The 23,683-nt window shown below is 41.8% G+C and overlaps 1 long non-coding RNA gene across 1 annotated transcript in view; it reads right to left on the bottom strand.

Annotated features, from left to right (window-relative positions):
• LOC119060915 (uncharacterized) overlaps window positions 1–23,683 on the bottom strand; it is a 124,124-nt gene that overhangs the window by 48,293 nt on the left and 52,148 nt on the right. The window contains exon 3 of the long non-coding RNA XR_005084686.2: window positions 12,975–13,171. This is a non-coding gene — a long non-coding RNA (uncharacterized LOC119060915). The remainder of the gene's footprint in view (window positions 1–12,974; window positions 13,172–23,683) is intronic.

Raw genomic sequence — 23,683 nt, 5'->3', positions numbered from 1 at the left:
GCCTTCTCCTGGCCAGTTGATCTTTAGAGGGTTATATTAATTTGCATTCCCACCAGCATTATGTGAGAGCTCCTATTTTCCATCTCCTTTTCAACAATCACAATTTATTTTCTGCTCATCTTATGTGTGTGAAGTGATCTCTCATTGTAATTTTAATTAGCGCTCCTTGATTATATGGAGGCTGAACCATTTAAAATGTGTTTCTTGGCTCTTCAGGTTTCTTCTTACAGGAATCATGCATTTTTCTATTTGGTTGTATGTTTTATTCTGAATGATAATCTTTTGCTTGTTGTGTATGATGTAAATATCTTCTCACAATCTATTGTGTGGCTATTAATTTTGCTTACGGTGTTCTTTGTTCCACAAAGTTTTTCATTCTGATGTCACATTTTTTAATCTTCTTTATAATTTCTCTCTCTCTGTGTGTGTGTCTTAAAAGAAAATCATTTCTTACTTTGTGGTCATAAATGAATTTTCTTCAAGTGGTTTTAAAGTTTCACTCTTATTTTAATTAATAAATAGTTTTTAGAGCAGTTTTAGGCTCACAGGAAAAACTGAACACATAGTTTCCATATATCCCCTTTCCCCACACATGTATAACCCCTGCCACCATCAACACCAGAGCAGTACATTTGTTATGACTGAAAAAGCTGCATTAATACATTATTATCATGCAAAATCTATAGTGTACATTAGATTTTACTCTTGGCGTCCATTCTGCGGAGTTTGACAAGTGCAGAATGACTGTATCCACCATGGCAGTGTCCTCCCAAATAGTTTCACTGCCCTTAAAATCTCCATGTTATCCCTCTATTGATTTTCTGTATTCAGCTTCAGTCATTTTACTTCTAATTTGTATTTTTTATTTCTATTTTGAATTTAACTCGCTCTTCTTTTTCTAGCTTCCTAAGGTTTGATCACTGATTTTAGATCCTTCTTTTCTAATATATGCGCTCAATATGCTATAACTTTCTAAGCATTGCTTGCACTGGATTCCACAAATTTTGATGTTATACGTTTTTTCATTTAGTGCAAAATATTTTAAAATGTTAACCTAGAATTTTATTCTTAGTAAAACTAAAAAAAAAAAATTCCCTTGAGGTCTTTTTCTAGACCCATGTGTTACTTACAAGTGTGCTGTTTAATCTCCAAGTATTCGGAGATTTTCCAACTCTTTCTGTATTGCTTTCTAGTTTAAAACCATTGTGGTCTGAGAGCAGACATTCTATGGTTTTTATTGTTCTAAATTTGTTAAGATGTGTTTTATAGCCCAAAATTGTGGTCTGTCTTGGTGAATAATAGTCCACGTGAGCTTGAGAAGAATGCGTATTGTGCTATTGTTGGATGAAGGAGTCTATAAATGCCACTGCATCTGGTCGATTAATGGGGCTGTTGAGTTCAGCCATGTCCTTACTGGCTTTCTGCTGGCTGGATCCATCTACTTCCATAGAGGGGTGTTGAGGTCTTCAGCCCTAATAGCAAACTCATCTGTTGTTCCCTTAAGTTCCGTTAGTTTTTTCCTCATGTATTTCGATGCTCCTTTGTTAGAGGAATGCATGGTAAAAATTATGATCTCTTCTTGAGGTATTGACTCTTCATTATGAAGTGCCCTTCTTTATTCCCAATAACTTCCCTTGCTGTACAAAGTTTGCTCTGTCTGAAATTAATGTAATAGCCACCCCTACTTTCTTTTGATTAGTGTTAGTATGCATATCATTTTCCATCCTTTACTTTCAATCTATATGTGTCTTTATATTTAAAGTGGATTTCTTAAAGACAACACATAATTAGATATTATTTTTATCTACACAGACTATCTCTGTCTTTTAATTGGTATATTTAGACCATTGATGCTTAAGTTGATTACTGACATAGTTGGATTAATATCTACTGTATTTGTTACTTTTTTCTATTTTTTGCCCTTGTTTTTTCTTCTTTGTCTTCCACACTTTTTCTGCCTTTTATGGTTTTAATTGAGCATATGATATGATTTCATTTTTTCTTTCTTAGCATATGAGTTATACTGCTTTGATTTTTTAAACTTTCTTTAGTGGTTGGCCTAAAGTTTGCAATTTACATGTATAACTAAACCAAGTCATCTTTCAGACAACATTATTCTACTTCATGGATAGAGCTAGTACCTTATAATAACAAAATATTTATAATTTTTTCCTCTTGTCCCTTGTGTCATTTATATTACTGTCATTCATTTCACTTACATGTGTGTACTTAAATATACATATATGTGAAATGAATGAATATATATAGATGAATATATATTTATATATAAATGAATATATACATTCAAATACATTATTACTCTTATGATTTTGAACAAACTGTTATCTGTTAGATAATTTAAGGATTAGAAATAAATTTATATCTTATCTCCACTTATTCATTCTCCAGTTCTCTGCCTTTCTTTATATAAATCTGAGTTGTCAACCTGTATAATTTTCCCTCTCTCTGAAGAACCTTTAACATCTATTTTGAGACAGGTCTACTGGCAACAAGTTCCTTCCACTTTTGCTTGTCAGAGAAAGTCTATTTCCCCTTCACTTTTGAAGGATAATTTCACAGGATGCAGAATTCTAGGTTGGTAAGTTTTTTCCTCTCAATACTTCAAATATTTCACACTATTCTTTTGTTTGCATGGTTTCTGAGAATTCTGATGTAACTCTTACCTTTGCTACTTTATAGGTAAGGTGTTAATTCCCCCTGCCTTCCTTCAATATTTTTTTTCTCTTTTATTTTCTGAAGTTTAAATATGGCATGCCTACGTGCAGTTTTTTCATCCTACTGGTTGTTCTTTGATGTTGCTGGATCTGTGGTTTAGTTTCTAACATAAATTTGGGGAAGTTTTTAGTCGTGATTGCTTCAGGTATTGTTTTTTCCTTTCTCTCTTTTTTCTCCTCCTGATAGTCCCATTATGAATATGTTATACATTTGCTAGTTGTCCCACAGTTTTTGAATATCCTGTTCTTTTTTCCCCATTAAAATTTTTTTTTTCAGTTCAGGAAGTTTCTATTGCTACATCTTGGGTAATTCTTTCCTCAGCTATGTCCATTTACTAATGAGCTCGTTCATAGCATTCTTCATTTCTGCTGCAGTCCTTTGATCTCCAGCATTTCTCCTCCTCTTGAGTCTTTCTTAAAATTTCTATCTCTTTGCTTACATTATCCATCTGTTCCTGCATGTTGTCCATTTTTTCCCATTAAAATCTTCAGCATAATTTAAAAAAATATCCAGTCTGATCATTGCAGCATTCCTGCCATATCTGACTCTGGTCCTGATGCTTGTTCGATGTCTTTAGAATGCGTTTTCTACCTTTTAGAATGCTTTCTTGTTGTCCAAAGGTGGGTGTGGTGTTCTGGGTAGAGTGAGCTGTGATTATGACATTTTAGTAATGTGGTGGTAAGGTGTTGAAGAGGGGAAACATTCTATAGTCCTGTGATTGACTAGGTTCCAGTCTCTTGGTGAGGCTGTGCTCATGGTCTGGAAACTTCACCTGTGCTTCTCAGGATTCTTTCCCCCAGTCCCTATCACCACCTTGGTGAGAAAGGATGGCTGGAAGGGGCTAGATTGTATATTGCTCTTCTCCTACTTCAGAGTCTAGTAGACTAGAGTTGGATGTGGCCCTTCCTCCAGGTAGGTTAGGCTCTGGTACAAGTCTCTCCTGATGGCCAGCCAGCCTTGTTATGAAGTAGAGAATGTTCTGCTGTATTTCAAAAATGGTTCCTTTTCTCCTTCCTATGCTGGATGCGCAAGAGGACTGGCCTCCAATATTCACTGTGAGAACCTCATAGAGCTCCTGGAGGTAAGACTCACAAACGTGTGAGGGATCCCTCTGACTGGGTCTCCCTGGAGTCTATCTCTCTGGCTCGTCTACACTGAGCCTCCAGCTATTCATTCATCACAGTTGAGGCTTCCTCCCCCAGTACTGGTTCCCACAGAGGTTCCTGCTCCAGTATTTGTGGTTCTCCGCATCCATTTGTTTGTCTCTCCAGTTTTGGAGGCAGGAGTTTGCCCTGTGTCCTCACTTCTCTGACAGATTTTTAAAAAGTCGTTGGTTTTTCAGTTTGTTCAGCTTTGTACTTGCTCAGATTGTATGAAGATTTTTAAGTTTCTTATATGGTGAACCAGAAACCAGAAATCTAAATTAATTTTTAAATATTTGTATACTTTTTAATTTTAAGAAATCTGGAATTTAATTTTGTGCATGATATAGATTAAAACTTTATTTTTATATGGTTAGCCAAGTAGTACAAACACCACTTATTGCATAAGCAATTCACTTTCCACTTATTTTTCAGTGCCACCTCTGTAGTATAGTAAGATCCCACATATATTTGAGTGTTTCTGAGCTTTCTGTTTTATTCCATTGTCCTCTTCATCTTCTCCTGTACCAAGGCCACACTGTTTTAATTACTATACTTATATAATAATAGTTCCTGGTTAATATGCTGGCAATCAATATACTGAAAGCTATTTTTTCCATTTTTAATAGCTTTGTTGAGTGATACTTTACCTACTATAAAAGTTACCCACTGCAAGTGCACAATTCAATGATTTCCATAAATTGGTGAGTTGTGCAGTCACCACAACTCAGTTTGAGAACATTTTTGTCACCCCAGTTATTTTGTGCCCTTTTATAGTTAACCCCCACTTCTACTCACCGACCCCCAGCCCTGGGCAACAACTGATCTGTTCTTCCTCTTTATGAATTGGCCTTTTCTGCACATTTCATATAAATGGAATCATACAGTGTGTAGTCTTGCATCTGTGAAAGTCAGTTTTTAAGTCAATCCACCTAATGTCCAACTTGCTAAACTTACTAATTCATCTTGCTATATTTACTAATTTATCAAAAATTTAAGAAATAGCCTTCTTCACTAAATAATATATTCTTGACTATATTAAAATATTATCTTTTTGAGACTATTTTCTCAAATAGATTTTATATAGAGAATACATATATTCTAAATTACATTTTTCTTAGTAGCATTTGAAGGAAAGTTTAATCTGCCAAAAGCTAATCTATGAGAACTGTATTCCTGAATATATTTAATCTGGAATATAACCATGTATAAATTTGATCTTTTCTCACATACATTGCTTATAAGAATATAGTAATGAAGACTATATTATTATAAAATCACTGATTATATATATGAAGAGTATATTATTGAAATATATAGTTTTGAATATATCTTTGACTATAGTTACTATGTAGAATATATTCTTGCTTAGAATTCTTAAAACTCAAGTAAAAAATATCACTTAAAACACATCTGTGGCTATTTAATACATCTTGCAAGTTCTGTGAGTCAGTCACTTGTGGCTCTAATTCTTCAGGCTATTGGCCTCTGGGAAATTGGCTTTTAGCCAATGAATGGCTGGCCATTCATTGAATTGGCTGTTTGATTAATTGACATTTGGTGAATTGGCCAACTTCATAATATATGGCTAGACAGCTTATGGAGCAAATCCCTTATCTTCTTCTCTTCCAGAATTACCTTGGTTACTTATGCACATTGATTTGGATGTGTGAATTTTAGAACCAGATTAAGTTCTGTGAAAAAACCTATTGGAACTTTATTTGGAATTACAGCAAATATTACATCTTGCCTAATAGGTTATTATCGGTGTCTAGAAATGTTAGTACTTTTTGTATGTTAGTACTGTACCCAGTGGCCTTGCCAAATGCTTTAAATAGGCCTAAGAGTTTGGTTTTGGGGTTTTCTATATAGGTAATTGTGTCTTTATATAGTATTTTTTCCATTTCTTTCTTATAACTAATTTATTTTTCCCTTTTGTTATTACATTCTCTAGGTCTCCAGTAAAATCTTGTGTAAGAGTAACAAAAGAGGGCATCTGTCTTTTTCTTTGACATCAAAGGAAATCCCGCTAAACTTCAAACATTAAGTAAGATGTTATTGTAGATTTTTGGATGATACTCTTCATCAGCTTAAAATGGGTCCTTTCTTTTCCTAGTTATATAAACATTTTATTTTAGTTTAATTCTGAAGAAGTATTGGATTTTATCAAATATTTTCTGCATCTGCTAAGATGATCATTAGGTTTTTTTCTCTTTTAATCTGATAAGTAGTCACTTATACTGATATATACTTTCTGCTACTGAGTGATCTATCCTGGGATAAATCCACCTTCTCAAGACATTATTTCCTATAAACAATTCCAAGTTCAATTGGATTTAGTATTTTACATCTAAGTTCATTAATAACTTTGCCATATGATTTTCTCTTCTTTCTTTCTTCCTTCCTTTCTTTTCTTTCCCAATAATCTTTTATTCCCCTATTATCCTTGTCCAGGTTTAATATCAAATTTAAACTAGCTATATACAATGAGTTAGTTAGCTTTTCCTAACTCTGTATTCTCTGGAACACTTTGTTTTGATGATGGACTTAAGTACAGATTCAATTTATTTAATAATGATTACAGAAACCTCAAAAGTTAGCAAATTTCCTTGAGTCAGTTTTGCTAATTATCCATTTATCTAAATTTTCAAATGTAATGACATAAAATTATTCCTAGATTTTTTATGATTTAAAATTTTCTACTGCATCTATAGTTATATCCCTTTTCATCACCCAACATTACTATTTATATATTCTCTCTAACTTATGCTTAATCTATCTGGTAAAGGTATACTAAAATCTCCAACTGTAATTTTTTATTTAAAAATTTTAAATAATAATGTCAGTTTTTTTATATATGTTGAGACTATCTTATTAGGTACATACAATTTTGTGATAATTATACCTTACTTGTGAATTGTTCTTCCATTATGAAATGTGCCACTTTATCTCTATTTATGCTTTTTACCTTAAACTGTATTTTGCTGGATATGAATAGTTTTGATTAGTATTTGCCTTGTATATATGTGCACCTTATTTTTGGAAGTGAATGGTATCATACTATACACATAGTTTTGCACCTAGCTTTTATGAAAGAAATTATTGGGGGAAATAAAATTTACATAGAAAATACCAAAAAGTGTATGTAGGATTATTAATTATGCAGGGTTCACCTATGTAACTACCACTCAGATAAAAAAAAAAAAATAGACCATTGCCATCACACCAGAGCCTCAGATTTGCCTTTCTTTAACCATCCATTCCCTCCTACCTGCAGAGAGAACAATTACCTTTACTTTTAGGCTATGTCTCCTCCTTTTCCTCTATACCTTGCCTTCTCTGACTGCATCTCTAAACAATAAGTCTTAGCTTCGCCTGTTTTTAAATTTTATATTCATAAAATCATATTGCATATATTCTTTTGTGTCTTGCTTTTACTTTTTTGCTTAATATTATATTTTTAAAACTCATCCATGTTGTTGAATACAATGCACTTTGCTGTTACCACTTACAATAGTATGCTATGTATGCTAATGCTATGCCATAAAATCTATATGTATAGAAATCTTGGAGACTGTCCCATAGCACTGCATGTTAGAAAAATGATTTATCCAATTAGGCAGGATCAGAGAGTCCTGTGAGAAACTGGAGATCAGGTGAGGGGAGTGGTGGATGGGGATTTCCTGTGGATCCCTCTATATCTTTGTTATTTTTAAATATATTTTATTGATTGTGCTATTACAGTTGTGCCAATTTTTCCCTCTTGGCCCCCCTCCACCCTGTGCCCCACCCCATTCCCTCCAGCAATCCTTCCCCCTTAGTTCATGTCCATGGGTTGTGCGTATAAGCTCTTTGGCTCCTCCATTTCTGATGCTCTTCCTAACATCCATCGTCCTGTCTGTTTGTACCTACTAATTATGCTTCTTCATCCATGAAACTTCCTCTTATTCTCTCCCTTCCCCTACCTAGCTGATAACCCTCTAAATGATGTCCATATCTATGATTCTGTTTCTGTTTTGGTTGTTTGCTTAGTTTTTTTTTTTAGATTCAGTTGTCGATAGTTGTGAATTTGTTGCCATTTTAATGTTCATAGTTTTTATCTTCTTTTTCTTAATTAAGTCCCTTTAATATTTAATGTAATAATTCCTTTAGCTTTATTGTATCTGGGAAGCACTGTATCTTCCCTTCCATTCTAAATAATGGCTTTGCTGGATAGAGTAATCTAGGTTGTAGGTCCTTGCTTTTCATCACTTTGAATACTTCTTGCCAGTCTCTTCTTCCCTGCAGTTTCTTTTGAGAAATCAGTTGTCTGTCTTATGGTAACTCCTTTGTAGGTACTCTGCTTTTCTCTTGCTGCTTTTAAGATTCTCTCTTTATCTTTAACCTCTGGCATTTTAATTATGATGTGTCTTGGTGTGGTCCTCTCTAGGTCCAACTTGTTTGGGCCTCTCTGTGGAAAGGACTTCCTGGACTTATATGTCTATTTCCTTCACCAAAATAGGCACGTTTTCTTTCATTAGTTTTTCAAGTGAGTTTTCAATTTTTTGTTCTTCCTTTTCTCCCTCTGGTATCCCTATGATTTGGATGTTGGTGCATTTGGAGATGTCCCAGAGGAATTGTATACTATACTCATTTTTTAAAATTCTTGTTTCTTCTTGCTATTCTGGTTCAATGCTTATTTCTTCCTTTGTTCCAAGCTGTTTATTTAAATCCTGGCTTTATCCCCTCCACTGTTGATTCCTGGTAGATTTTTCTTTATTTCATTTAGTGTAACCTTCATTTCCTCCTGGGTCTTTTTTTATTTCGTTGCCATAATCAACAAGTTTTTTGAGCATCCTTATCACCAGTGTTTCGAACTCTACATCTGATAGGTTGGTTATTTCCGTTTTGTTTAATTCTTTTACTGGGATCTTGTTCAGTTATTTCATTTGGGCCATTTTTTTTGTCTCCTCAATTTGGCAACCTCCCTGTGTTTGTTTCTGTGTATTATGTAGAGCTGCTTTGACTCCCTGTCTTAGTAGCATGGCCTATTATAGAAAAGGCACCTGTAAATTGTGTGGGGTGGAACCTTAGGTAATCACCAGGGTAGGACAACCTGCTTCACTGTTTTGTGGCTCTGTGTAGAAGGAGGGCTTGGAGAGGGGACAATGCTACTGCCTGGCTTCTGGGGGTTTGCCCGGCACTCACCTTGTGTGAGTGGCACCCTTCCAGCTGTTGCCCTGGTGCTGAATCCCAGAAGGGGTGGGTCTGCATACATTTCCTAAAAATCTTACAGTTTCTTCTACCACCCCAACCCCTACTGGTTTCTACAGCCAGAAGTTATGGAGATTGATCTTCCTGGCACTGGAACCCTGGGCTGTGCAGTCTGGCTTGGGGCTGGGATTGTTCATTCCCAAGGTATCCTTCCCCATTTTTATCCACCACACATAAATGTGGGACTGTCTATCCCCACCACCACCTCTCCATGGTGCACCATGTCTCTGCCCCTCCTTGCTGTCTGAATGAATGTGGATTTTTTAAATCCTTGGTTGTCAAGCTTCAATACAGCTCGATTTTCTGATGGTTCTGGGTGTTGTTTTGAGATTTAGTAATTTTTTCTGTGATTGTGTGAGGAGGTGAAGGGTGTTTACCTAAGCCTCCATCTTGACTGGAAGCCCCTTCCTCTTTTTATTTTTAATTGACATATAAGTGACATAAAATATCCTATTCATTTCAGTATACATCACAGTGATCCCCACATTAAGTTTAGTTATCATATGTTACCAAGCAAAGTTATTATAGTATTATTGACAATATTCCTTATGCTGTATGTGACATTTCCATGACTTAATCATTTTGTAACTGGAAGTGTGTGCCTCTTAATCACCTTTACCTATTTCTCCCATCTCAGATCCAACTCCTCCCCCACTCTGGTAACCACTAGTTTATTTTCTGTATGTACGACCCTATTTCAGTTTTGTTTTTTTGATTCCACATGTATGTGAAGTCATATGATATTTGTCTTTGTCTGATTTATGTCACTTAATATAATACCCTCTAGTTTCACCCATATTGTTGCAAACAGCAAGATTTTATTTTTTAATGGCTGAGTAATATTCCACCACATCTTTTTTTTCCATTCATCCTTCACTAGAAACCTAGGTTGCTTCCATATCTTGGCTATCATAAATAAAGCTGCAGAAAAACATTTTAATAAGTGTTTTTGTTTTCTTCAGATACACACCCAGGAGTGGAATTGCTGAATCCTATGGTAGTTCTATTTATAATTAGTTGAGGAAGTTCCATACTGTTTTCCATAGTGGCTGTACCATTTAACATTCCTAACCAACAGTGTAAAAGGGTTCCCTTTTCTCCACATCCTCACCAACACCAGTTATATTTTGTATGTTTGAGCACAGCCACTGACAGGTGTGAGGGGATATCTCACTGCGGTTTTGATCTGCATTTTTCCTGGTGTTGAGCATAGTGATGTTGAGCATCTTTCCCCATCTGCCTGTTGGCCATCCGTATGTCTTCTTTGGAAAAATATCAGTTCAGGTCCTCTGCCCATTTTTCAATCAGCCACACCTTTTCTGACACCTTTTTGACATTGTAAGTTCTTTATAAACTTTGGATATTAATCCCTTATTGAATGTATGATTTGCACATATATTTTCGCATTCAGTAGGTTGTCTTTTCCTTTTGTTGATGCTTTTCTTCGTGGTGCCATGCATCTCTCTTAACAGCCAAAGCCAACTGGGGATAGTCTCAGCTCTGGAGGTACTGGCTGTTCCTCTGTCATGAACATCTCATCTGCCACACGTCTGCTTTCCACTCCACAGGTGAACTGGGAAGCTGCTCATCTCGCGGAAACAGGGATGATGGAGAGGAGAGGGAACTTGCTTTTCCTCTGAGTTCGGTGTAAGTTTGGACTATGTTTGTTAATAACATAACAACCTATTAATATTTATCACCACTTCTCCTATATTACAGAACACTTTTCCCTTCCCCCCAGTCATTGCAGGAACATTAAAGTAATACTCTTTTCTCAGTTAACCTTTCCTTCCAGGATAGTTTATTTTTGAGAGGCAACATTTGATAAAGCTCCGAGTAATTTTAAATACATGATTTGCCATGTTAACACTTGTCACTTATCATATGCACTTCAGTCCGACCTCCCCGCCATTCTGTTAACCTTCAGAGGCACTGTTAAAGCAAGCCATTTGCAGTTGTCCTGTGAAAACTCTGCATTTAAATTGCTTTTCCTCCCTTCCCCAAATTTCCCATAACTATAAATAAATTTAATTACCATTCCAAGAAATGTAAGCAAATCTTCTATTACATTTTTTCATCTTTTATCTCCTTCTTGTTGCTCCACCAAATATACAGTTTATCAGGCAGCCTCCCTGCTTCTAGTGGCCCTTGTCCCCTCTCAGCTCTTCTTGCACAAGTCAAAGTCAAAGTCAAAGTCTGAGCCTGTGTTCCCTTCGGTCTGACTGGGCCCCTGAGTTTCCATGCAGCCTTGCACTCCAATGCCTGCCCTGCAGATGTGAGTATCTCTATAAAAGAGATCACGGGGATTTGACCTCCAGGTCTCCTAAAAGGCCTTTCTGGGCCTCCCTCCCCTGACACAGGGCACATCCAAGTTGTGTCCTTGCTACAGGGGCAAATCTCCTGTCACCATGGGGTTGGGTCCACGTGGCACCTTGAAAAGGCACACTGATAACAACTTACCTTGGAGGTTTTGTTCTTTTCAAAGCATGTTTTAATGTATTAATTACTCGTAACTTGTTCTTTTTAAAAAATCACATCATAATGTAATCGACTATGGTTGAAATATAATACAGTGTTATCGACTGCACATTACACTTATTCTTGACAAGATCTTCATAATGTAATAAGGACAAGCATTTTTCTTACTGCCCTGATGCAGATGGGGATAATTAAGGCCCATCCCTACGGTGCCTGGGTGCGCATACACACACCGGCCTCTGTTTCCAGAGCTGCTTCTTTGACCCCCACCCTCTATTCTTTCAGGTGACCTTTTTGTCTCATCTTTCCTTAGTCACCTCGAAACCTCTGAAATGACAGCAGTGGGGTTGAGAACAGGGGCTGCTAGACCCCCACCCCAGAACTGCGGGGGGCAGAGCAAGGCTGTCTGGGTCTGCCTCCTGGCCTTTGAGCTTTCCGTGCCTGCTGGTTGCTCTCTCGGTGCACCTCGAGGCCTTCATCACATCTCATCTCCTCAGATCCCCACATGGTGAGTCAAGGTCCAGCTGACTTTATTTTCTCATCCACGCCACCCAGGGGCTATGGAGGGGTGATCTGGCTGCTTGACTGCCCACTCGTGGTCTTCAGACCCACAGCGTGAGCTGCCACAGCAAACAACTGAACCTTTAGGACCTGGGACCCTGGATTGACCCTTCTAGAACTGAGCAGGGAACAGAAAGGAAGCTGGACATATCACTCAGATGGGACCAGGAAGACCCAAGCAAGAGAAAGACCAGAGAGGACCCAGAACCTTCATTCTACGGAGATCGACAACGGCAGAGCAGGGGAAACATTCTAGATTTTCTATCTATGAGTGGCTGGCTGAATGTAGGATAAATTCATGCACGGCACTCAGAGAAATCTCCAAATGGCTGCCTTCTCATCACTAATAATAACAATCATAGGACTATAGTAATGATAATAAGAATTACTGTGTACCAGGCACACTTTTTAATGTCTTATATGCAATAGCTTATTTAGCCCTCTGGCAACTCTACACAAGAGGTGACGTCATTATCCACATTTTACAGCTGGGAAAACTGAAGGGCAGAGAGGTAAGCAAATTTTCTAAGGTCACACAACTAGTAGGAGAGAATGAGGATTTAAAATTAGAAATTTGGGCTTTAGAGTCCATATTCTTAACCAACACACATAAGAATCAGTAATGGCAAGACAAAATTTAAACCTTGGCTTGATGGGTTTATAACTTGGGATGCCTTCAGGTGCAAATATCAGAAACTCCATTCTAAGATGATGCACACATACCACATGGATGAACCTTGAGGCCATTATGCTAAGTGAAATGAGCTAGTCACAAAAGGACAAATACTGTACGATTTCACTTACCGGAGACTCCAACAGCTGTCAGATTCACAGAGACAGAAAGTGGAGTGGTGGTTGCCAGGGGCCGGAGGGAGCAGAGAACGGGGCGTTAACGTTGAAAAGGTACAGAGTGTCAGCTGCGGAAGGTGGAAGCTCTGGAGGTGGATGGTGGTGATGGCTGTAGGACAGTTGGACTGTACTCCATGCCACTGAGCTGCACACTGAAAATGGTACATTATAGGTATATTTTACTACTTTGTTTTAATAGGAAAAAGTGGCTTATACAACGAGGAAGTTTAAACAGATCACTCTGCACACAGAGAGCGGAGGTAGGGCCACCCCTCAGTGAGTGGCCGGAGGCTCTGTGACATCAGAGAGGACCCGCAGCTGTTCGGTCTCCCCACCCTGCAATGTCTGGCTGTGTACTTGCTCTACTCATGGCACTGGGACACTCCACATTTAAATGTGACAAACCGCACAGAGAGAAAAAGAACGTTCTTCCTCCTGCAGAGGAAGGTTTCCTTAGGAGAGAGGAAACATTTCCCGGAAGGCTCCCAGCATAGCCAGCCACACGCCACTGACCAGAGTCACATGGCCTGCCCATGCCTACAGGGACCAAAATGACCACCTTGGTCCAATCGGGATTTGCCTGTCGGAGCTGGGACCAGAGCCAGCTTCCCCTGGCACGGAAGGCCACACAGAGTAGGGTGGCACCTGAAGAATGTGGGCTCTGTTAGAGTGGGAGGGGGTGGGGGGTGCTGAAACGATATTCGACACGTCTGCTACGACTCTGTAAAATAACACTTAATAAGATCATTTGTTAGTCATGCTCACCATGATGTGTCATGTTCCCTAAAACGTCTCATGAATGCCTGTGAGATTAAACTGTTTCAGGATTTTTTTTTAATATTGCAGCACTATCTCTTCTGTAACCTATTTGGTTCAATCACCTTCTCATAACAGCTTAAAAATATAAAGGTATCTAGGGTTACCACTGCAATTTTGATAATAAGTACTAAACCTCTTTTTCACTGGAGAAAGTCTAGGGCAAGGGAAGAAGAGAGGAGGTACATGAAGAGGTGAACCTAAATTAAAGTGCCCTAAAGGAGTAATTGGCAGCCCCATCCTCACCCCTGCTGTTGGCACATGCGCACTCACACCGTGGACTAGACCGAGCCAGAGACTGGGTCCAAAACCCGGCTGGGGCGAAATATAAACTGCTGGACTTGGGCAAGTAACTGAATCTTTCCAAACCTCAGCACCTTTATTACGAAAAAGGGATGAAAGCAGTGTCAGGCCATAGACATGTAAGGGGCTGGTGTGAGGAACTGAGTTGATCCCAGACTCTTCGATTTCCCTCGTCACCACCTCCCTTCAGCTGCCAAGTCTTCCTGGCCCTGCTCTGAGGCCTGGGACATTCATCTCTTCCTTTCTGTCACCACCCTGGACCTGGACCGGTAGTAACAGTTCCCTAACTCAGGCCTCAGGCCACTGACCTTCAGCCCCTCCGATTCGTTTGCCCTGGGACTTGGAGAGAAATCTTTCAGAAACACATCTGAGCATACTGTCCCTCTGTGGCATGGACACCGGGCCCCGGGGCCAGGTCTGCCTGGCTTCCTGGCTGTGCACCTCCTACCTGCTCCCAGCCCCAGCTGTCCCTGCACTTCCTGGGTGTGCCTCGCGCGCCCTTGCTTATATCTCCCTTCCCCGGAAATGCTGCCTCTCTTGTCCTACAGATAAATACATCCTCCTTGTTAGTGGAGCTTGCAGTCAATTGGCTTTGAATTCCAGTCTCAGCTCTACCACTAACCAGCTGTGAGACCAGGAGCAAGTAGCCTTATCCTTCTAAGCCTCAAGTTCATGGTGGGTCCAACACTGCTTACAGGGTTGGAGAACTAGACAACAGGCAAGAAGTGGCCCGGATCATGCCTTGCTTCTGATAAATTCTTTCAAAACAAAGTTGTCATTATTATCGGTTTATATATCCCTCCTCAGTATTTGTCCAGCTCAAATATCCCTTTCTCTAAGGAAGTTTTCCAATCTCTAGGGTAGAACAGTCCCTTCTTCATTTCACTCTAGAACCCTTTCGAAGGCCTACTCCAGCATCTGTAACATTTGTTGACACGAGTCACATGCTGATTTGCACTCATGGTTTTCTCCCCATCCCCACTCCCACAGACTCTAACCTCTTGGAGGGCAGGAACTAGCTTGTTTATTTCTGAACCCTCAGTCCCTGGTGTGTCACCGGGCAGGCACTGACCTAGACGTGCGTGTGTCCCAGACCAGTAAACAACCCATCAACAGCTTTTATGGAACATTGCTCCTGTGCCGGGCCCCATGCCAGTCTCTGGCATGAACTTCTCCAGGGAGATGCTAGAATAAGGGCTAGAGTTGGGGGGGGGGCGAGGGACAAAGGCCTTTTGGGTGTAAGAACCCTGACTTCCATCAATCAGTCTGTGTCCCTTGAGTAACCTGGTCGGGCACGCTGACATGCCTGTGTGACCCCATTTGTCCTCCCTGCCCAAGCCCAGAGGTGAACTTAAACACACACACAAACACCCAAGTTGCTTTTCCCTCTCTCCTCTCCTCTGGTGAACGGAAGGCAGCACTCCAGGGCCACTGTATGTCTGAGGTTCCTCCCACATCAGTTCACCAGTCTCATTGTGGCAGGAGGCAAGTCCTTCTGCACAGGACCCCGCCTGCAGAAAGGTCTCCGGGGAGGAGGGGCGCGACAACCCTGCCTCGGCGAGCAGGGGTCAAAGTTGGATGAGCTCCTGAAAATAGTCTTCGGCTCCATAACTTTTCCTCCCTGAGTCTGTGGACAAGGCTGGACTGTAAGTCTGGTTTACCCCCGCTCCTCCCCCGCAGCCCACGCCATTTTTATATTGCTCTGGGGTTAATAGCCATGTCGTGTGGGGTCATGGAAGACATCTGTGTCTCAGATAATATGCTTACAGTGATTACCACACATAATTGACTGACCTTCCCTCATTCTTTCTCAGCTGCAGGCCGAGGCTGATAGGATGGAGCAAGCCACAAGAGTTTATTTTCCATCACACACCATTGTGCTGCTGAGCAAATATTTTAGCAAGCTTTGAATGAACCACCTTTTCAAGCTCAAGGTTTTCAGAGTTAAAATAGGAAGCCATGACCAACCTAATAATATTCGATTTTAAATCAGCTTTGGGCCACCCTACTCAGAGCACCACTGAGGGTCTCCTGGAAAACCAGGTGTGGGGCATGAATGTCTCAGGATCCTCTCTCCTTTCACTTCATCCTTCCTCAGGTGGCCTCGTGGGGAGCGGGGCATCCTGACACCCCTCATTGCAGCATCTGGGTCTTCAGAGAAAAATTAGCCTTTGGGTGCCCAGCCAACAAGGGTCCCCAAGGGTTACCGGAGCTTAGCCTTTTGAAGTCAGCTCATCCCATTATATCACGGGTCCCATGCAGCCCAGCCACCAGCTCCTGCCTCCACCTGCCACTAGGGCCACCTGTGGTGTTCCTGACACTGAATATCCTGAGCTCTCACCAAGTGGGTCCCTCCCTGTGCACCGACGGCTCAGACTCCTGATCCCAGAGAGAATGGAAAAGTAGGAGATGGAAATGAAAGAATTCCCTAAAGCAAACTTCAAACTGTTACATTAAGATTTTTAAACTTTTTAATAATGTTTTACCTTAGCTCAATTCCATCTATCTAGCAATTAATCCATCAGCCTTCACACAATACACACCTACAGGAGACGCGATTGCGTGTCTCTGGGCTGGATTCCACTGTGAATTACTAATGCGTTAACACGCAGGAATTCCAAGCTCCCTTGACTTTCAGCGTCCCCTCTCTCACCAGTTGCTCACCCCAAAAGTTCTTCTTCATCTCGGAAGACTTTGGAGGACAAGGTCCGGGTTCCAATGGGATTTGGACCCAGCCCCAGAGACCCAACCGGGGTCTAAGTGTCTATGGCCCTGCCTCCCCCAGGTCTCAAATCTCAGTGTTTGCACTCCAAGACTCATACCAACTCCCCAAAGCTCTACAGTGCTGCATCTCAGGAGGGTTCCCTGAAAAGCAAGTGCCAGCAAGAAAGTTTTCTGCCATGGTGTATCGTGAGTGCTGCTTCAGAGTCATGTTAATTTGTGCAACAACCTAAACTGGATTCTTGCCGTCACTTAGAGAAATCCACCCGGAATCACCAGTCCCACCAACATTTCATATGAACCATCCATATCTTCTGTTGGCAGGGGAGGGACCACGGAGAAATGCGTGGAACGGGGGAGAGAGACTGCAACTGCAGAGCGGAAAAACTATACATATTCTAAACATATGGGTGATCTTTAGACAATCTCAGCATCACTTCATAATTATATACTACAAGTTTTAATTAACTAAAGCTCTGCAAATCATAATGCCTTATTAAAATGCAATTAATCCTTTGATTAAAAAACAAAAAGCACAAGTATTTACAACAAAAACACAAGTAGAATAATTACAAATATCATGTACCCATTTCTTTTATTTGGGTGTCACTTATGATGTCGCCTGCTCCCTTCATTAATTCAAACACACACATTATCTCGCATCCACAGCAGCGTGAGTGACAGTGGCCACCAAACACACAGCACCATATCCTATTGATTTCGGCAAATCCCGAACAATGCCATTTGCATGCTTGTTTCTGTAATAATAAAGATATGCCATTCAGAATTAAAGCCCGACCGGGCTAGTGGCAACTAATTGTGTTGTATGTAATGAGTGCAATTTCAATTTGATATCACCCTCAGCTTTTCTTGCCGCACTCGCTAAGTACTTTCAAGTCTTTGTGGGGAAATAATTGATTTTTTTGTGCTGTGGGCACATGAAAATTATGATGATCTTTTGAATAATGCCAAAGAAAAGACCATGAATGATTTAAATTGGTGTACGAAGAAGGCTTCGCTGTGGACTGCGGCTTGACTGACAACCTGCTCACGCAACATCTACACAAGCGGTTTTTAAGGAGGCAGCAAACGTGAAACTCGTGAAACAGAAGGTTGCTTGCTCCCAGGACTGGGAGGTGGTGGGGTGTTGGTGGTGAGGGTCACCGTTCCATTTTATTTGTTATCCAGGAGGGACCGCCAGTTTAGGGATTTAAGGTGTGACACAATTACATGACTGCCTGGCCCTCCCCGCACAGGGCATGTTTCCACTGGTAAGTGACACTTTGGAAAAGGGCAGATAGGAGCAGGTGGACGCAGGACGGTGGGCACGGCCACAGTTCCGTGGGGTAGACCCACGCGGGGCGGGCGGGTCCCGCATCCAGAACATGAAAGTTAGTTGGCATCTTTTCCTGACATGCACCCCCAGGAAGAAACTGGGAGTAGGGTGGTAAGGGAGCTACTTTATTTATTCCTTAATCTCCACCCCCACACCCCCACATTAGGAATAACTGTTCAATCCCACCAAGCCTGACTTGGGTCTAGCAGAAGAGCTAAAGTCTCCTTTTAACCTGGGATGATAACAGAGAAGGAAATCTAAACCGAAGACAGGTTTCCTTTGTGCCCATGAAACCTCGGATTTGCAAACCCAGCCGGGACAACGGGTCCCCCCTCCCCTTTCTCCCAGCTGAGCCTTTGGTCCCCAGTGTGGCAGCCTGGACATTAACAACGAGGAAATAAGCACCTTAGGAGGATGGATCACCAATTCAAAACACAGTTCCACCTTAAAATGCATCCACCTTCCAAATCTCATTCTTCAGAGGAGGGAGTGTTGTTAATTTAGTTGGTCATAACTAAATAGTTTCTAATCTGGAGCAGGAAGCTGCTGGGAATATTGGACAGTTTAAAGGTTAATCACCATCGCCTGGTTACACAAGTGAGGCAGAACTAATTCCTCCAAAGGCAAATGGCTTGCAGTTTTATCAGCAGTGCAGATTAGAAGTGTTAATATACAGAACAGAATGGACGCTTAAGGGCCGGTTTTCCCCTTATCGGCAAACTTTGCAACAGAACTCAGCTCCTGCACAACCTCTGCACTTCTATAATAAGGCCCCTTATTTTGCCTCTCGAGCAGAACTATCAAACAATCCTGTCCAAACCACTGCCACCAAAATCTGGGTATTACAGACCACGGCTAATTGGAAGATCACTATAATGAAGGAAAAGATAAAATACTTTGGCTGTTGGCCTAAAATGTGGATCAACACAACATAGGAAGCTATCTTGCTATGTCACATTCTGAGAGATTTACATAAACAATAAACTCAATCCAAATGCCACCCCCCCATACATCTTTGTTTACAGTAAAGGCAACCTAAAGCCAGACCAGAGGAGGTGGGAGAGGTACTTTACATAGGCAATGTGATGAGGCCGGCAGTTTTGCAGCTGTGCAGGAGAGCAGCGACCGTGTACATTTCCTTGCTTGCAATCAGCAGGGAGAAGATGGTTTGTAATGTCCTCCACACTTCCGATATCATAGATATTTAAATATTTGGACCACTCAATATGCTAAAATGCTGTACCAGCCTCACAAATTGACTTCCATATTTCTGACCTTCCAGGGGAGGAGAAAGGGGACGGCGTCCAAGGGGAGAGTTAAAAGGCTGCCAGAGGCTGGTACCCACGTAATCCAGTGGGTTTTCCTTTGGAGATTCAGGAGGAGGGTGGATGCAGGTGTAAGAGGCTGGTGTTTTAAGAAAGCAAAAGTAGAGACAACCAACCTAATTGAGCAGGGACTGAAATGTTTCTGTGATGGGAAATCTCTTATACATGACCAAATGTTACAAACACACAGGGAACAGACTTGGCAGCAGGGTGGGGGCAGCGGAGAGGCACTGAAAGCTGTTCCATCCAGGTGATGCATCCTGGAGTCAGGTGTATCAGTCAGCCTGGATGAGCCAATTTCCCAAGCATTGCTCAGTGAGTTTTCACCTCTGGCTGCTGTTGGTTCTCCTCTATCTTTCTTGAGCCCTGGGGTAGCTGAAAAGAGGGTTCCTATCTACTGGCTTCTGTCATTCTCTTATTCAATCTCTCAGTCTTTTATTGTGCAAACTCCTACAAGAAGGAACCATGGCGTTCGTCTGAATGGCCCACAGCACCTGGAAGAGTGCTCCCCATTAGCTACTTTGTAATTTATACCAACTGACTAATACGCTCAATATACATTTATTGAATGCTGGAAAGGACACAGCTGCCTGCAAGGAACCAGCAGGCTTACTGGGGAAGGCCAAGACACTTGAGAGTTAATTCACTCCAGGAGATAAGCAGCCAGATGATGAAAGAGAAAATGTGATGTGGAACTGGAACTGTCAACTATCTAGCCAAGGCCAGGAGTGCTTCAGGAGATGAGGAGGATGAGGCCAATATACAGTCCAAGTGATCTGGGGCCTTGAACTGGGCCTACGATTCATTCACATGTTTAGACATTTGTTCACTCAGCAAACACTCCTTCTGTCCCTGCTATGTCCTAACCATGTTCCAGATTCTGGGCATGCACAGATGGGTAAAGCAAGGCCCCTGCTTAGAATGGCATGGATGCTCCTCCACTGAAAGTTGGCGGCTCCCCGGGCTCCCCATCTGCACTGATGAACACTTGCAGGCTCTGCCTGGCAGCCACTCCTCTTTCCTCAGCTGGATTCCTTCCTGCAAGCTCAGCCTCAGGTAGGACCAAGTCTGATCGAAGCAGGCAAACTTGAGGAGAGTCAGAGAAAGTCCCCACTTGCTATTAGCCCAGGGTGGACTCTCGGAACTGGGCACCCTCCCTGATTCCACGATTCTTCCATTAGATATTTACTGAGTGACTATTAGGAGCCAGGTACTGTACAAGGCACTATGGCTGTAGAAATAAATAAGTAATAACACTCTATTCCCCCAAAGAGCTCTCATTATTTGGGGGGAGGGACACACATAAATGATGACACCACCAGGATTAAAGGCTCTAAAGCACGAGACTGTGATATGCCTTATGGAGACACCAAGCTTTGTTCAGGCATGAGTTAGGGAGCTATTGGCCTTGAGTTCAGTGTCAGTGAATCACCAGTCCATATTAAATACAGTATCTTTAAGCAGAAACACACACTGCAAAAAGGTTACATGTTAGCCCATTAATAAAAATTAATCGTGACCAGAGATATGCAGGAACCTAAGCCCTTATTTTCCCAGGAAGGAATGGTTCAGTATCTGGTACTTCAGTGTGCGGACTTTAGAGAACATAACTACTGCAAACAACGAAACTCAGACTTGAACACCGTAGGGGAGCTGTGGGGTTAGGTAGAAGCCCCAGGCATCCTAGAGTTGGAGTCGGGGTCCTCCTAAGCTTGCAGGAAGTGGTTTGACAAGACCTCCTCCTTTAACTAAAGATTAGACTGTGTGGAGATTTGGGAAACACAAAGATGTTCCTTATTTTTTAAGGTGTTCTTTTCCTTCTTTAAAGAAGAAGGCCCAAGATGTTGGCCCGTCTTGGCCGCCAGTTCTGGTTATGGGATCCAGTTGGATGAGTCTCTCTTAGGCCAGTGTTTCCAGATCTAGAACCTGCTTCGATTCGGCCATTCTGTTCCCCCCTTCCTGCCCTTTCCTGTCTCTCAGCCCAGGGACCTAGTTCTCTGCCAATTCTCTTTTCAGATGCCAACTGCTTGTCTGCCAGACTCCCGTGTGTAACCTGCCCCTGATTTCGTTTAGTCCCTGCACTGGCTCACTCTCCCTCAAGGGCCTGTGCCACTCCATGAGGCATGGCCAATGGCAGTCAGCGGCCCTCTCAAACTGCCCCATCCTGCTGCTATGGCCAGGGTCATGGTTTGAATCAGAGCTCAAAGGCTGAAAGGAACAAAAATGTAAAGAAAAGGATGATTAATAAAAGGATATGGAAGCCTCTTGTAGAAATGAAGTGAATTCAGGCCTCTTGGGAACTGAAGCTGGTAACGAGGAAGCCAGAGGGGACCAAAAAGACTCCCCAACCTGCTCCATGTTTCTTTCTGTCTTGTGGCACCTGTGTTTCTCACTTGCCATCTGCCTTCCCTCCTGTCCCATTTCTTCTCATCCTTAGACCCTCTTTCCTGCTCTGCTTTATTCTCTTTTCTGACCATCTTGCTCTGCTTCCTCTGATCACCCCTGCCCCTCCAATTTTGGCTCACATGTGGCTTGGGTTTGCCTGGCCTTGATTCCAACTCCCATTCTACATGGCTGTGATCTCAAATGTCCATTCCCAAATGCTTTTAGTTTGTATATGCAAGGGAGAATCTGATTGGCTGAGTTCACTAGGTTATATGAGCTTCACTGAAGTCAGGTGCCCACCCCTGGTCCAATCAGCTGCAGCAGGAGGGAGAGGAGGCTAACGTAAGACAGGTTATGGCCATCTGGACCTGCTCTCAGAGGGCCTGTGGGAAGAACGTGATTCCCAGAAAAGGGGACAGAACCCAAAATATTTAATCTAGAGTAGTTTCATAACTCGGGCCATATTCTGAAATATGAAGAAACTCCATGGCTGATATTAGGGATCCTTATTTAATCTTCCATGTTGTTTCATTGTCTCCTGGAAAGAGTAGGCAAGTCATTTATGAAGCTTAACTTTGGGGTTTAGGATTACCTCCTGGGAACAAACATATACCCCTCCTCTCCTGTTTGACCTCCCCACTCTTTCATCAGCATTTCAGGAGGGACAAAATCAGCAACCAAGGGCCACTGCCTCCATCATCAAGGCCTCAAGGGAACTGAGGGCTTCCCAGGGTCTGGCTTCAGAGCTCCTATTTCAGCTGCAGGTCGGTCTAGGGAGCTGGAGAGACAAGGCCATGCCTCCAGCCAATCCGCAGAGGGGAGATAACTTTCAGAAGGTGTCTCCGAGTCCAGGCAGACAAATCTTGGAACAGCAGAGATTGGGGATTCTCTGGACCCATGGAGGGGATGACAGGTCGTGTTTCAACCATCGGTCCCTTCTTTCATCAGATGTGGTGTTGCTGGTGAGTGAACATCTCTCCCCTCTCCCCCATGTTTCCACCTCTGTCTGTAGGGAGAACAGAACCTCTCTCAGCCAGCTCCCCAACCCCATGGGTCCATTTGAGCTTGCCTGTAGAGGTTCTCCATTCACAGGACGAGGGGAGGCTCTTAGAGTCTAAGTCACTGTACATGAAATGTTCCTGAACACTTTGCCCATTTTCTCTTTTACTTCCTGCCTCGAATCAGCATGGCTGTGGGTAGCCCAGCCAGCATATCAGCTGACTGCTGGAGGTACTGACACATTTACTAATTCTGTATTGGGTTTTTTTGTTTTTTGTTTTTTTTTTGGTCTACAAATGTACTCCAAATTGGCCTTTCTCAGCACCGTAGGGGATAGGCTGACCTGTCCTTCTGTTCTGGGGATAGGACAGGCAGAGATTGGAGAAAAGAAACAGTTGCCACTTTGACCGAAAGTTCAGCCCCGCTTTGTCAGAGCTCTGCAGAGCCCTGCATTGGGGTAGCTGGATACTGACTCAGAGACTCTTAAAGCTGCGTTTTGTTTTACAATTGCTTCCTGGTCCTGGAGCTGCTGCTCTATCCAACAGAATCTCCAAGAAGGTCAGAGAGAGAAACACAAATGCCGTATGTGTGAATCTTAAAAGTCCTCATCACAAGAAAAAAAATGTAACTGTGTGAGGTGATGGATGTTAACTACACTTACTGTGGTAATCATTTCACAATATGTACATACATCAAATCATTATGTTCTACAGCTAAAACTAATAGAATATTATATGTCGATTATATCTCAATAAAATGGGGGGGGGGCAGAATCTTGG

This window comes from Artibeus jamaicensis, unplaced genomic scaffold (genome assembly GCF_021234435.1).
Source record: "Artibeus jamaicensis isolate MK-2021 breed Jamaican fruit bat unplaced genomic scaffold, CSHL_Jam_final contig_465, whole genome shotgun sequence".
Classification (NCBI taxonomy): Eukaryota; Metazoa; Chordata; class Mammalia; order Chiroptera; family Phyllostomidae; genus Artibeus; species Artibeus jamaicensis.
The sequence above is the reverse complement of the archived record's forward strand: the minus strand, read 5'-3'. Positions and strand labels throughout refer to the sequence as shown.